Here is a 15,795-nt window from a genome sequence, read left to right on the forward strand (position 1 = left end):
ATTATCGGTTTAATCTAAACAAATATTATCTATCTGTCTAGCTCAGTTTAATGAACTTATTTGTTTGACAACGTTTTTTATTTATTTTTTTTAAAATATAATTTGTTTCCCGAATATAAACAGCATGAACATGTTTCTATGAGGCGGCACTTCCAAAACACTGTAAATACTAGTGGGTAAAGAAATAGGTTCTAAACGCTTTTTGTTGTTGTTGTTGTAAAGTTTCCTGCGTGTTATAGAGAAGCCAACAAGAGATGGTTCCTGGAGTTTCTTACCATGTACGGAGATAAAATGCAGCCCCTACTTTAGTGTTAGAGCCTGTCTATCTCAGGTGTGCTCCCGGAAAAGACACGAATTATACTTCGGCTCCACGCCCGCCAACCTCTGACGGATGAAAGCCACCCTTTGCTTGGGCAAAAGAAGTGAATGACCTCAGCTGTGTTGCCAATTTGTCATTCAGTCGTTTAGTCTTGACGATTGAAGATCGTAGGCTACTTAGGATGGCTAATAAGACAGAGCACAACGAAGTTCGTCAAATAGTTCATTCTGGCAACGCTTCCGCACCTAACAATTGAAAGATCTCGGCCACAGCAACTTGTCCTTCCTCTTTTGAGGGAGGTACGGGAAAACACACATCGACAGCAGCACCAGAAGGGGCACAGTTGAAATAGAAAGGCTCTAGTGTTATTAGCCACGATCACTCCCGTTTCACACTATTAAGAAAACTCCCACAGCGAGAAAGCTTTGATACGTGAGTAGTGGCAACACCGCTGCGAGTTGTCAGAGACTTCATCTTGCTGGCTCCTCTATAGTTCTGTTTCATACGGTACAAACGGGAAGCTAATTTTAATACATTTCAGTACGTACATAATACTTTCCTATTATTGTTGCTGTTATCTTGAAAACTTTGAATTTTGACGTCTAAAGCGATTTGAATTACTGATGTATCAGATAGTTAAAATTATTTTCAGTATATTTTTTCACGCACTGTTTTCCTTCATATGTTGTCACGCATCCTTGTGGCTAGAGCGCTAGCTTTTAATGCGTGTGTTGACATGTTCAACTCCAGATAGGAAAATGCCGCCTTGACCAGTGATCCGAATTCTAATAAAATACAAGGTCCTCGAAACCATACTATAAGTAAGTAAATAAAAAGAATTAAATACCAACTATATTCATTGTAAACTTATGAATTACGGGGTGGAGATTTTGAAAAGAAACATCTCCATCCTGAAAACGATTGGGGGTTTACTTCTTTGGACTGTTGTTACGCAAGGACCAAGTCAATCCAATAAGACACATTTGATAGGAATAATTTGAAACTTTAACACAATGTCTGCTGCTACTAATGTCGGAAACCGGAAGTTAAATTCTATATTTCCGGAAAATAAAGAATGGACAGGGTACATTATACATTTGCTCGGTTTTTAAACAGTTTGATTTTAGTGGATACCTAAAAGACAATGAAGAATATAAAAAACGAAGAAAGAAAGTGAGAAGCATAAAATACTACTACTACTACTACTACTGCTAATATAATAATAATAATAATAATAATAATAATAATAATAATAATAATAATAATAATAATAATAATAATAATAATAATAATAATAATAATAATAATAAGACTGGCGTAGTAGACTTTCGCGGGCATAAGCCTACTCTAATACCATCTGTTAGTTATCGGCGGAACCACGTCCAGTCTAACGAATACACAGTCGACGCGTCGCGTCTTCCTGCCTCGAACAGACATATCAAAAGCTTTTTTTGGACCTAGTGGCCATCACGTCTTTATTTATGTGACTCCCCAGTTTGCCTCACGATGCAATAAGGGCATTGAAAAGTGGGACGCACCGGATGGTAATCGAACACAAGACCACTCGAACTTGAGCCAACGCTCTAACCACTAGGCTACGAACGTGAGTCGAAAGCTCTAACCAGTTCATCATAAATTCGCGTGAACTGGGATCAAGTCAGAGGTCCTATGCACCAAAGCTGAGTACTTTACCCCCATGATCCCTCATACCCAGGCCAAGAAAAAGATTGAGGAATAATACAAAATAGAATCTTAGAAAGATGGATGAAAATAATCCTGGATAAATTCAGTTGACACAGAATATAATCTACATATGAGATTTCCTGCGGCGAAGAATTTTCGACTTGCTGAAGCTATTAGTCAAATTAATATATATATAAGGGCGGATCCAAGGGAGGCTATAGCCCCCCTTGACCCTCAGGTATACACTGGATAAAATGAACTTCAATCCTGTTTTACACAGTGGATAAAGATGCAAATTAATGGTTTAGCCCCTCCCTTGATCATATCCTGGATCCACCACTGTAGTGAAAACAACACCGACAACGTTTGGGAGATGATTCCTGACACCAAGATAAGACAAAACGTATAAACCAACCTGGGTGCACAAATGTTTCCTTTCAGTTACAGGCTGCCGAAAATATGAAAAGCTAAAGTTTAAAGGTACATAGCTCCAATACTATGGGACCTTCCGTAGTCGGGTCACGACTTCACTTAAGAACTAGTATGTATTCTATCCAAATATCCATGTTTCAGAATCCTGCGGTACTTCTGCTACAGTTTTTACAGAGGTAGTTGGTGAATACTTCAAATTATATGTCCTTAGCCAAACTCCGTATATAAAAATTGTTGCGTGAGTACCACAGGATTCTGAAACATACATTTTTGGATAGGGCACATATTAGTTCCTAAGTGATGTCTTGACCCGACTAGTGCAATAGTTTTAGAGCTATGGACCTTTAAAGTTAATTTCTTTTATGATATATATAAATGTTCATAAACTTACATTTGAATTTACGACTGATTCGAAACTGAATTGTCAAAAATACTTTATATATTAGTCTAGTGGTCATAAATGTCTTCATTCCCGCTCTCCGTTCTGTTTCATATATAAATAATTCAACAAGAACAAACAATACCATAGTTTTTGACAATAGTCATTATATGTTTAAAAAGTGGTGTTAGACCCTAGTGAAAATGAACTAACAGTTGGTTTCAAGATCTGTCATACAATTATGTAGAAATTTGACGCCAAACAATCATAGCATCATAAAATGTGTACTTCGATTTCAGATCTTTATATACAAGAGAACTAGAAAATAGCAAAAATAGCATTATTTATTTAGTAATAATCATATGTATGTATGTATTAGTATATCAGTTATTTTCTTAATTTCATAAAAATATCTGTAATTTACTACCTTTAACATATTCCTTATTTTTTATTTTTTTTTAAAAGAAGCTACTCTTAACAAACGGATGATCATAGAAATTTTACAGTACCAGAAATTTAAGAAGAAACTATACATTTCGTCAATAGATTTATATTTCACTTGAGGTAATTTGAACAATATATTTATTGCTGGACTATTTTATAGGCACAAAGGGTACATAATGAATTAAATAAACATTTTAACACACCAAAATGCGGAAAATATACAATTGCTCTATTAAATAAGCAGTTTAATTTTTATTTATGGCACATAATTAATGAACCAGTAAGTTAAGAAAATTAAAAAAGGTATGAACACTGTGTGTGGAAGTAAAATACGACGAACAAGTAGGACATTTTCAAGAAAGAAAAAAAAATAGTAATCCATATTTTTCTGGAGACACTTCCTATTACATCGGCAATTTTAATGTATTGCCATACATTTTGGGACACATTTTCAGTGCACCGAACCATGTGAACTCCCACCGTGAATCGAATCAAAGTCTCCCACTGTTCTAACTGGTTGTAGTTTGGAGTTTAATTTCCCTTGTAAGTAAAGTGATCATATGACAAAGAATTTCTATATAACCGAACGTAAGATTCGATTTCACATTAGCCTCCAGTGGGACTCGAACCTGGGTCTTCTACATAATTATATGGCAAACTATTTAGCCACAAAGGATTTTACGTTTTGTATGTAGTTGCCACAAGAATATAGGGGAAACAGTCAATGGAGATGAAAACCAGATCCTTTAGACGAAAATACTGTATAGGCCTATATGATATACATTAAAAAATATTATATTTCACTTGTATTTATCACTGCGATTAACCTCTCTAGATACCATATGTCAGGAAGTCTCAATCTTTTCCTCTTTCGTACAACAGATTTAGTATAGAGAGTACCATTAGCCAAACTTGTTCTAAAAAGCATGATTAAAAATTATACACCAATTGACTTGTTTTGAAATTTAGTAATTAAATTTTAGTTTATTAAAATTTAAATGTAAGACTGAAAGACAGAAAAATGGATTATTTATTAAAATATACAAGTTTTAGAATTTTAAAAAAAGACGCATATATGCCGTATCTCTCATTATGTTACTTCAGTTCGATTCAGCCTCATTTGATTTTTTTTTTTTTTTTGGTCTAAAACAAGAGAATATTTTTGAATATTTTTGTTCAAATTTAGAGAAGTCGATCGTACCATCCAGCAGTGGCTAGAGTACCACAGGTTGAAAAACCATGAGATGGTATTACATATTTAAAAAGCTGAATTTACATTTAAATTTTAAAGGACTACTTCTGAATAGTTCTCGTTTCTTAATATTTTTTTTTATTCGTATCTATGCTAGACCCCATCTGAGGGTCATAGGGCCCTATAATTTCTTTTTTACTACAAATGTTGGAAAATTATTGCATTTAAAAAAAAGAGAGAGACAAGAATTTGGGTAAATAACTTATACAAATTCGAGAAGGATTAAAAATATCTTAACATGTATCCCATGCACACAACACAAATTCTCACGTAATAAAAGAGCAATCTCAAAACTTTTAAATAAAAATGTGATTCTCTTTTTTTAGTTGCTCATTTCGCTATAATAAAGATGAATATACGCTTATTTCGTATGAGTTCTTTGTTTGTGTATATATATGGAAATAATAGCAAATATTATAAACCTAAAATATTTTCGCACACAAACACATACACACACACGCAAATAACTGGACCAATGCTTTTCTTTTCAACATGTATAACCAGATGAAAAATAAACATCACTTTCTTTTATTTATCGAAAAGCTTTTGCATATGTATTTATAACTAGTTTAGTAATAGTAATACAAAATATTTTTTAATGTTTTTCACGTTCTTATTTTTTTTTTTAAAAAAAAGTATGAAAATTCTTGTATAAAGGCGGATGTTCCTTAAAAAGGAGAAAAGATAAAAGAATACTTAACATGGAAATAGAGAATGGTTCCGATAACATAGATATTATTAAACATGAACGTATACTTATTTATTCTTGAAAGAATGCATTTTAAATAATAATTTATCAATCTGCCGATTAATCCCCTTTTAAAAGCAACGGACTTATCTACTAGATGAATTTAACATTTAAAAAAATAATAATAAAATAAGTCTCTTATTTAGGATCTAAAGTAGGTCTAATTACGGAATTAATGAACATAGCAGAACTTCTGCATCCGAAAGTACAATTCAAAAGAAATAACACAATGTTTCCCAAAATTGGTAAGCGGACTACAAGTGGTTCTCGAAGTATATCACTGTGGTCTTTTCGGATTGAATATTAACCTTTTAAAAAAAAAAGCACAGGAAATATAAAATTCAGGTGCTTTATATGTTATACATTGTAGTTAAGAATTTCAAACACATATAACAGTATACAAATCCTTACAGCTTATATCGGTGTATGACGTATTATTGTGTAATATTCTTGTTATCCTTTAATTGCTTTTTTAAAATTAATAATATGTGTATTTTATTTTATTAATACCACTATGAAATAAAGGAAAATTTAATTAATTATACTGGTATATGCTCAAAATATTAAACGAATGATAAATTTACTTTCGAAGAAGAGGAGTATAGGGGTAGTTCGTAGAACATTCTGATTAATAAACATGATCCCCAGCTGGGAAAAAGTTTTTAGAAACGCAGGAATGGTAGAAAGAAACTACGTTATAGATCAATGGTTCTCAACCGATGTGTCGCGACACACTGGTATGTCATCCAGTCCCCTAAGGTGTGTCACGAAATTGTAGAATTTAAAAATCATGAAGAATTTAATAATAATTAGTGGGCTAGTTAAAATCGAGACAAACTGTACCAGTCAACACCTCCAGCGGTAGCAATAATGCTCAGGGCTGTATAGACTCATAAATTATAATAAGTTATTGGTTTCACTATTACAGTAGATATTATTAGCCTATTATTGTTTATAATAAAAATGTCAAACAAGTGTGTCCTGGACGTTCAGTAGAGGTATCGTCAGATTGGGAACCACTGCTATAGACAATAGTATTTAACAGATAACTCCAAGAACTTCTAATAATATTAATGAGAAGAATAAGAATAAGAAGAACTATATCTTACATGTCTTCATGCAGCAGATAATGGTACTACTATTATGGTAGCCTACAAAACGAACTAAAAATAACTAAAGTAATTAGTTTTTTTTAAAAAAATAAAAGAATAAAATACCTTAAAACTAAGTTTTCTGTGTTGAGATGATTAAGAACTTCGACGAAAACTTCATCCAAAGCACACTGTCTTCCAAGGCTTAGCAATTTCTTCACCAAGTTTATTGATATTGATGTAAGTCAGTGAACATAATTCCATTAATTAGTAGCAAAAATATCACAATTTTATTTATAGTCATCGTTCACTCAAATTAATAGTATAATAATAATGTTTATTATTGTTATTATTATTATTTCTAGCAGAAACACAAGAATCCACCGCTACACTGAAAGGCGTGGTTATATAAAAAGGAAAACCAATGGAAAATAATAAGAGTTTGATGTGAAAACCGCCCCATTTTTCCTGCAATCAAAGTCACTTCACTGGCTAATGTCAATAGTCAAAGAGAAACAACATAATAATAATAATAATAAAAAAACACACAATTGAGAATCAAATTCCCCGTTTCATGAATTCGTTAATGAACTTGTGTTCTGATGTGTTATCATGCACGCACACGATTTTTTTTTGTTTTTGTTTTGTTTTACTTCTTTTTGAAGCTTGTTGCGCCTTTTGTAAATCCTTCAGCACCACTATGTGTCAGTACGGTCCTGACAGCGGATGTACAATTCAAGATATTTGATCTGTCTGTCTGTGAACTTTGACCGCTTACCGCACTGTGGTAGGTAGTCATGAAAGGTGGGTGGATTCTGTTATTATTTTTTTTTTTCTTTAAATCGAGGTCACTAACACAGTCAGATGTGAATTAGTCATGTTCTCACATACACAAACACACTCATTCTCACATACGTATAGTTTCGGTGCTACAATATGTTCACAGAAGAGTTTAAAATAATAAGGAAAAAAGTCACAGATCTTCATGATAACAAACACTTCCAAGATCCCATTACAAAGATTGACAACTATGCATTCATTCTCCAGTTATAGATACACCACAAAAGGGATTCCTGATTGGTTTTCCGATCCGGCTAAATTCTCAATTACTGGACCAAAGAAATGCACTAATACTTCACCACAAGTTTGTCTTACATATTTGCGATTTTTTTTTTCCACTCACTGAGGATCGGCGAGAAATAAAGCACAACAAACCCAGGTTCCTAGCGTGGAAACGCCGATGAGTTTTTAGTCCGAGGTGCCCCCGCAAACTTTTCGGTAGCGAAGGCAGTAATATTTTGCTTTCGGGGGAACTGATTCTTCCAGCTTGTAGCTAGGCGGGGCTCTAGACATCCGTGGGCGGAGTTTCCTCCTCGTCATGGGCGGAGTCTCAACTGTACAAGACCAGTTGGCCGCAAGCACACAAAGCGACCCGCGCTCATCGCTGCGAAGAGGGGAGGACGACAGTATATGCTGCTCGCTCGATCCGTGGCAGAACCTACCGTCTTTTATCTTGTGTTCCTTTCTCCTGGATAAATCTTTGAGGGACACGGGGATGAACCAGCTCGACCTGTTTCCTTTCTTTTTTTTCTTTCCTTTCCTGTCTCTTTTTAAAACTCATATGACAAACTTTGTGATTTTTCTGAGCTTGTCCTCAATTTCTTGGTACGATAAATGAAAGTGTTACATTCTGGGATTTTAACTAATTTGGGCAGTAATAATGAACTCTTTGTCATTTCAAAATGGCATTTTTTAACGGTGATGTGTGGTCAGCACATCAGTGCTAATTAATCTTAACTCTTGACTTCCTAGTTATGATGATTTGATTTGGTTGCTGAAGTGCAGCATCTCTTTTCAGCACCTAGGTGAGACATTGACCTACAGTTTAAAGTGGAATCAAGCAACCGTTCAATGTTCTCTCACTGGAAATCGAACCCGGGATAATGTGTACCAAAGACGCGAGCACTAGTCACTAGACCAGCGGGGAGATCTTTCTAGAAATAAGTACACCACTTCTTAATCCAAGTATAGCTTCTCAATTATCCAATGTTACAGGTTCAACATTAAGAATCGAAGTCCTTCCAGCTGGTTTAGTGGCTAGTACGGCGTCTTTGATGCAGGGGTTCTGGGTTCGATTCCCAGTGGGACAGCATTGAAGACGTTATGATGGTTCGGATTAAACTTTAAACTGTAAGTGACCCCGAGTAGTGTAGTTGTTAACGCTCTCGCCTTTAATGTGAGCGGTCTCAGGTTCGATTCCCAGTGAAGACATTAGATAGAAAAAGTTTAAAATTTTTTCAGGTCAGCTATCCTGAATGAGGCTTTCCTCATTCACCCTATAATGACCCCAAGCCGTTTCCTTCCTTCCTCGTTTCTTTCTTTCTTCCCAGTTCCTCAGGTAGTGTGATCGGTGAGGTACGTCATTCCTCATATGTAACGGGCTAACGAAAGCCCAGATGCCTAATTCTTAATCATATTTTTTTAAAACTATAGGTTCACATCTCATATTGTCTCTCGATACTGGGAAGAAACAATCAACTTCAACTATTGAAACAGGTATCCAAAATACAGTAAGACCACGCATTCTAATGACACTCCCCAAGCATTTGGCTATAATGTTGGCCACAATACTAGATTCGGGCTGTCTCGCCTCGACAAAGGTGAAGTGATAGTGGTTTGTCTTCCCGAAAAGTATATTTGTTTCCATTCGAAGAGCTCTGTAACGTCTCGTCTCGTCGGGAACATTATTTGGCTACAAAGGGAGCATGCGTTATTTAACTCACTGAGGATTATACAGGGTGCGTCAAAAATGTATACACACTTTGAACCGTCATAGAAAATTTATGTTCCGTTCTACAAGGTTCAATTGCTGGAAATGGAAAGCTTAATGTCCAATTTGAAGCACAAATGCACTTTCTCACACAAATGTGATTACTGTTCAAAATGGCGGCCTTCAGCATCAATACCTTTCTGAGTACGAGTCACAACTGATTCCGTACATCGTACCAACGTGTCCAGTGGGATTTCTGCGCAACCACTTGAATCTCATTCCAAAGTGTGTCTAAGTTACGTGGTTTTCCTTTATACACCTCATCTTTGAACCGCAGTAACATTCTCAAACTTCCAGTACCACTTAATTACCTGCTTCTGCGCTTTAAAGTTCAAACGTATGTCTGCCATCTTGCAATTACTTCCTTGCCACTAACTGGGTTGAGTAGCTAGAGCGACAATTCTGCTGCCACCTATTGAAGAAAGATAACATTACTTTCTCCCAAAAATTTAACCTTGTAGCACGGGAAATACGGTTTTTATGACGGTTCAAAGTATGTATACATTTTTCTGACGCACCCTGTATTATCAAAGTGCCGAAGTTTTCAAAATTGGAATTCCCGCAAGCTGCTATCCTGAACGCTTTTTTTAACAGTTTCCCTTAAATTGATTAGTTATAGATTTGTAATAATTTTAGACCAGTTTAGCCAATTTTTGCTATATTCTATATCATTTATGTATTTTCTGACGAGTCCTGTTGCCAACACTACCTACAATAGAGATATTGGAACGATACACTCAAACAAAAGATAATAATGCTAACGCTCTCGCCTTTGGTGCGAGCAGTCCTGGATTTGATTTCCGATTGGGGGAACTCGGTCGAAAAATATCAGAGCTTCTTCAGGCCTAAGTGAGTTTTTTTCTACGTTTTCCTCAATCACACCAGCAAATACCGAGATGGTACCTAACTTACAGATCCAAGGCCACTTCCCCGGATAGTGTGCTCCCCGAAGCATGTTATCCTTCATACGTGACAGCCATAAAGGGAAAGAGATTTAATGAAAAGGAAAACTTAATATTAAACACGAGGTTTATAATGAAAAGTGTTTATGATCCATGTTAAATCGAGGTTCTTAATCCATACTAGCTCTATCCTCACCTACTCCCTCTTAAGGTAAGTTTAAAAACTCGCCAACTACCAATAGATGACAGCACATGCTTCCTATTTTTCCAATGTATTTTGTAGGAAGCTACAATATTGAAAATAACTCAGTCAAATCCAAGAGACGAATATTCTTCATACTTTGTTCCAAAGACAAGTTGAATAAATAATCACAATAATCTGTGTAGTTTTCTGGAGTCTTTCTATTTCAAGAGCGCCCCTGCTGGCACTGCTGTTGATGTGTTTTTCCCCTAACCCCCTCAAAAAAAGAAGGGACAAGTTGATGGAAGGAAGGTGACATTTTCGATAGTTGGATGAGGACAGGACCACATTGAATTATTTCACCGGCTTCGCTGTGCACTGTCTTGTTAGCTATTCTAAGTAGACTACAATCTTCACTCGCCAAGACCACACGACTGAATGACAAATTGACAACAGCCGAAGCATTCACTTGTTTCTCCGAAGCCAAGGGAAAGTTTATTCCGTAAGAGGGCAACGGGGGTGAGGCCGAAGTATGTTTCACATATTTTCCGAATGACCACTTGAAATAGAAAAGCTGGAATACTTCTTTTTTTTGTTGTTGTTGAAAAAGTATTAGTGTTGAGAGCATGTTTCTGAACAGTAAAATTAAATCTCTCAGCAATGAAAGAATCAAAATATAAAAACTGAAGCTTTCTTGGTGTTATGATGAGTATACTTGTTCTCGGACAATTAGCCAGGTGAATTCTACGTCGTCCAACGTTTCGAGAACTGACAACATTATTCTCGTCTTTAGGATAAATTTGTTAGAAGAGTGTTGTCGGTTCTTGAAACGTTGGACAACAAAGAACTCACCTGAGTGATTACCCGAGAGTAATTATATTCAATGCACGAATTATTCTCTGGTTGTAAATTCAATTTGTCTTTGCAAAAGTTTGAATATTTATTTTGGCCTTGAATTGTCATTATCTGCAAAATATATTGAATACATAGGGAGAAAATGTGTTATCTTTTAAAGCCACCTTAAACAATGTTGCCAGTGAACTATTGTCAAAATACGAAAAATCTTCTTGAATTAGGGTTAGGAGAAAATACTGTGTGGCATCCTCATATCCTTATATGAACATATTGAATGAAGAGTGATCAGTTTCCAAAAGGTAGACTATATGAATGCCTTCATTAATTTTGTCTTTTTCTGTTCACAAGTGTACATTAATACCACAACTCATTTCTGTAAGTTAGGAGGAAGAAAAAAAAAAAAACGAACAACAAAGAACAGTTTGGCAGCTATATAGAAGTCTGGTAAGGAATGCGTGTTTTGTGATGGTTTTAGATCAGCAGATGTACTTTAACAGTTCAGAGTGTGGCATGAGAGAAAAAGAGACGGTGTGTCAGAGCAGGAAAGAGAGAGAGAAGGAGCGAAAAAAAAAGAACAGAAAAGAGAAAATAGCTTTCATGCATGTCAAATTAAGCGATTTTCAGTTATCAAGAATAGATGCAGCCGCATTTTCGCCTGTGTTGTGCGCTATATGCATAGAACTGTAGACGTTATGTGCATACTTCTGTGCACTTCTAAAATAGATCCTTTTCTTTTTAATATTCACTCTGTTTCTTCTTCTTCTTCTGTTAGACTACTCAATTACATGCTACGCCCTTTGTACTTGTCTATAAATAGAGATGAGGCAATCCCTAAATGTGATCCAAACAGCACGTACTAGCAGACAAGAGAGATGGTCTCGAACAATGATTTCTAATGGACGTACTGCACTTACATACGAAATTCATGAACTCATACGTACTTCGTGACATATATGTGTCCAAAGACCTTGGTAAATGACTTCTGCATCGTGACTGAACGTGTAAACATTAGGACACGGATTTTCGCACAGAGTATGAATGGTCCTTACCTAGGCCTTTCTTACACACACTCACACACTCATATATATATATATATATATACTGTATAATTGTTATATTTATAAGTTCAAGAAAGGATATGAATGTAATGTATTATACAATACTAACGAAGGAAGAACATAAAATAAATCTTACTTTATTGTCATTTAGCAGCGCTGTAAGTAACTAATGTCACCTTAAACTAGGACGAAATCTCGTAAATCCTGAAAGGATAAGTGTCAGGCACGTACAAATCAACATGGAAAGGCCTTCTATTACCGACTTTGCTTTATTAAGACCAATATTGAAACCGGAAATAGTAGTAGATTTTTGTTACTTCCGGTTGTCATAAAGGAATACAATCGGAAATTGAACCTACTCTTGCTGTACTGAATACATACTTTAAAAAAATCCCCTTGCTATCTATCACCGTTTTTTTTTTCTTTCACTATGGTGATCACTGTTGAAACTGGAAATAGTATATTCTCACTAATTCTCGTTTAATAAAGGACTAAAGGTTGAGACAGTGGCAGCGGTGGCTCAGTGGTAGAGCGTTCACCTCTAATGCATGGGATCCTTGGTTCGATCTCAGCTCGCGCCAAGTGAGCTTTCTGATGGACTAACACCCTGTGCATGGGTTTTATCAGGGTTCTCCCGTTTCTTTCCACTTTCTTCATTTCTCATTTTCTCATCACCACTGTCTCCTTTAGCCTAGCCCGCATAACCGTAGGTCGTAAAACTTAACGATCTCAAAGGTCGAGGCAAAACTCATTGTTGGGAAGCTTAATCCATATATATATATATATATATATACAGTGGCGGATCCAGGATATGATCAAGGGAGGGGCTAAACCATAGTTTGACGATTTATCCAGTGTAAAGCAGCATTGAAACCCATTTTATCCAGTGTAAACCTGAGCGTCAAGGGGGGGGGACTATAGCCCCCCTTGGATCCGCCACTATATATATAATAAAGTAATTTGCACTTTCTGCAATCTCTTACCGGTTTTTGCTCTATAGAAATGAAACTGAGATGAAATCTTGAAGTTTAACATTACGATTATACCTCTTAGGCTGAGAGAGACGGATGATTAAAGTAAATGAATGATGATGTTAGAAATGGTGGAATGATAATGTGTGAGGAAGTGGGATACCCCGAGAAAATCCACGGACACGATGTTGTTCACCACAAATTTATATGGCAGGGGATCTAACCAAAGACTTCACGCACCAGAGGTAAGCGCTCTACCACCTAATCGCCGTGCTCCCACTTGCTCTATGGAGATCAATTTTTACCGTTTTTCATTTGATTTGATTTTAAGGCTTCCTTTCAGCAGCGAGACTGTATGAGCTATGGACCTACAGTTTGACGTAGGAACTGAACCATATGAGCTCCCACAGGAAATCGAACCTGGGTCATCCGGACATGAAAGACGCTTACGCTAACTGCTTAGCCATGAGGGATCTCACTTCCGATTTAAGTATGGATGTAAGGGTGCAGGTGGAATCTATTCTTGCCATAGAGAAAAGAAAACGCATGTGGCGTACGTAAAAACGTAGGTTACCTGCGTAAACTCTGTAGTTTTTGGACTTAAAGTACGACTAGGCATATGTGTAGATAATATCCGGCAGCAAACATATAACTAAAAACACATGTTTTATAATACTTTCCGTATAAGTGTTCCATCTATACATACTTTCCGTATGAAATAAAGAGAAATGTATATAGGCGGTCAGGATCTACCATACAGATGGGCGTAAATAGCATACACCTCACGTAAGTAACATACGTATAGGTGTGCAATATACGGAAGGCTATTAGATGTCAGACATCCTGCAGCGGCGTGATGTAACCTTTAAGCAGGAAAAAAGACAGTACGTATGAAGCATATGGATAACGTATGCTCCGTACAGATTTCCGTAGTAAACTTATGGATCCCGTATATTTGTACAGTCAGCGACAAAAGTTCTTTCCGTTTGTTAAAATTTATTTTGGAAATAACGGATGTATGGCTGGAACGTACATAAAATTAGGAAACTGTATTCAAATTGTCCTTCCATTCTGAAGTTATTTACGAAACTATTTTCATCAAACGTAAACATTTTTTGTCGCTGACTGTACAATATACCGCTGTCCAGATAACGAATTTTTCTCGGTATGTGACGCTAAATGAATTCATAGAAAACTGTTTGTCGCTATCTAGTACCGCTTTTGTTCTAAAGTTAGCAAAACTGAAACCGGAAATTGTTAATATCTGCCAATTTCGGTTCGAAAAGAGAATTCACGGAACAGGTGACAGCTATTTTTGGGACACTGAATCGATTTAAACATAATTTCTCGCTATCTGTTATTGTTTTTGCTTTGATACCTGTCAAGAGACAGTCGGAAGAATGGACATGACCATTCTATAAGAATTCCTATAGTCTATTTAGAAAGTGTAAAAATTAGGAAAGGACTCCCTGCTCATTGTTTTCAGTAGGTACCCCGAGACATTAATTATACCCAGTGTCCATTGCTAATAACAATAATTAGAAAGTGGAAGAACATTTTTCTGTATAGGGCTCACTACAAACAGTTCTGCCCATTGGTAGGAAGGTTCCAGGTTCGAACCCATGAGTTAATTCCTCTAATTAATGAACTCTTGGATTTTTTCTCCCTAAATAAAGGTGGATAAATTATGAAAAAAAGAATCAAAATGTTGTCATGGAGTTAGTATTCTTATTAGGAGGTTGATTTTTTAAAGACTTAATTTTAACTTCCATACGTTGGCAATCCTCAATCTCATTTAACACATTTCAATGGAATGGGACTTTCGAAAATTTCCCATCAATTTTTGCAGTTATCCACAATATATGATGGATATTTACGGAAGTATTTTCCACTTCTTTACTGCAGTGGTGGATCTAGAAAGTAAAAACCTTCGGGGGGGGGGGGAGGACAGAAACAAGATTATGATACGTATATCATGAGTTTACGTAAATCATTTTATTTTTTGAAATCCGTTTACGCACTTCGTTAACAGGAACTAGGAATACGTAATGTTTTGTCAGTCAAAAAAACTCGAGGGCCTAGCCCCCCTCCCTGGGCCCGGGTTAGATCCGCCACTTCTTTACTGTGTTCTTTCTTCGAAAAGAGAAACAACGTTCTATCATAAAGATACTCAGTAATTCTAGAAGTCAATAGTAAGAAGTAATTGCAATGCAATACGCAAAAAGATGACAGCTGTCAATTGCGTTTCAAAATGTTTCCAAATGCAAAAATCCAAGGATGTTTGTTACTTTCACTATCCTCAAAACATCTGCAGAAAGGTAGAAGGAAAAGGATCAATTTAATTACTTTGTATATCAGGAAGATGAAAATGCAGGAAGCGGATGAACAGAGCTGCTGCAGTATCCCTTTTCCCAGAAGACAGCGTATCCGATATTTTCGTCCATACTATTGGAAAACACGCCGGACGTAGTACAAGCACCAGACTTCCGTAACTATGGCTGAGATATGGCTGGATAAGAAAAGGACGCATTATCTTACGTAAGTAGTATATCCTCTCTTTTATTCCAAAATTAACAGTAACCAGTGGCGAATGCAGAAGTTCATCAAGGGGGTTTCAAGTGCCCAATCTCATATCCTTTACAAACGAACG

General features: G+C 36.1%; 1 protein-coding gene across 4 annotated transcripts in view; it reads right to left on the bottom strand.

Moving 5' to 3' along the window:
- LOC145668667 (transcription factor hamlet-like) overlaps nt 1-15,795 on the bottom strand; it is a 582,644-nt gene that overhangs the window by 199,432 nt on the left and 367,417 nt on the right. For 2 of the 4 annotated variants that reach the window (XM_081736725.1, XM_081736723.1), the window contains exon 1: nt 6,475-7,644. The exons of the other annotated variants lie outside the window; for them this stretch is intronic. The gene's annotated coding sequence lies outside the window, so the exon portion shown is untranslated. Of the gene's footprint in view, nt 1-6,474; nt 7,645-15,795 lie in introns of those variants that run through there. 4 annotated transcript variants of the gene reach the window in all.

This window comes from Thermobia domestica, chromosome 13 (assembly GCF_964235325.1).
Source record: "Thermobia domestica chromosome 13, izTheDome1.hap1.1, whole genome shotgun sequence".
Classification (NCBI taxonomy): Eukaryota; Metazoa; Arthropoda; class Insecta; order Zygentoma; family Lepismatidae; genus Thermobia; species Thermobia domestica.